Source organism: Penaeus monodon, chromosome 28 (assembly GCF_015228065.2).
Source record: "Penaeus monodon isolate SGIC_2016 chromosome 28, NSTDA_Pmon_1, whole genome shotgun sequence".
Classification (NCBI taxonomy): Eukaryota; Metazoa; Arthropoda; class Malacostraca; order Decapoda; family Penaeidae; genus Penaeus; species Penaeus monodon.
The window spans coordinates 16,309,478-16,310,387 of record NC_051413.1 but is presented as its reverse complement, the minus strand read 5'-3'; the positions used below and the strand labels follow the sequence as shown (position 1 = coordinate 16,310,387).

Here is a 910-nt window from a genome sequence, read left to right as displayed (position 1 = left end):
CAGAAGTCCCCTTTTGCGCTTGGCCAGTTCCTTTCAGGTGACGCACCTATAAGTAAATGGCATCGCATGTTTGGGTCAAAGTCGGGGGGGGAAAAAATTAGATTCCAATATGGCACCATCATCCACGTCCTCTTAGAAATGTGAAAAAAACTTTGACATGAGTTTTTTAACTATAAGCTAGACTTTACGTCACTACAACACTTCGCTAGTATTGTACATCAAAGTGAAAATTCTCTTCCGACAAAGTCTTGTGGAAGTGTCTTTAAAGGAAAATTTACAGTACCTAGAGAATTTATCAAGGAAGTGAACATGACAATAACTCGCATTTATTCAGGATGAAACAGCGCCATGCAACGCCCCATCAGCTCACTCATCTTCGGCAAACTCTCGCCCCGAACAACGGGGACTCGGCATGCTTCTGACCTTCTCTTTCCTGGTGCAGATACCGTAGTCGAGATCGGCGAGTACGGGCCGCTGCCGTAGTTGAAGCTCTGGATCGTGCCCGTCATGCCCTGAAGTACTGGCCGCATCCGCAAGGCACTGCCGAATCAAGGCAAGACGCATTACGGATGTTCGTAGTAATAACTTGACTGAACTGGTGTCCATCAGAGCGCGATCTTTTCGGAAATAAACCTTTTGCCGCACTCGATCATGGAGACCTTGATCTTGAATTTTCTGTTGAAGCTTGTAGCAGTCGTCAGGAAGTTGAAAAAAGTTGGGGTTTGGGGTTTCCGTTTTAAAATCCAAATAAACTGGAAAAATGTCAAATACAAAATATATGAAATATGAAGTAATCGTAATCACGTCACTTAAAACGCTTGCGAAGGAACGGATAAGAATAATTTCTTAATAAAGAAAACAGAAATGATAACAAAAAAAGTAAAGAGCACATGTATATAAAAAATATATA

General features: G+C 42.0%; 1 pseudogene; it reads right to left on the bottom strand.

The window, feature by feature from the left end:
- Nucleotides 1-910, bottom strand: part of LOC119591075 — a 12,204-nt pseudogene that overhangs the window by 4,337 nt on the left and 6,957 nt on the right.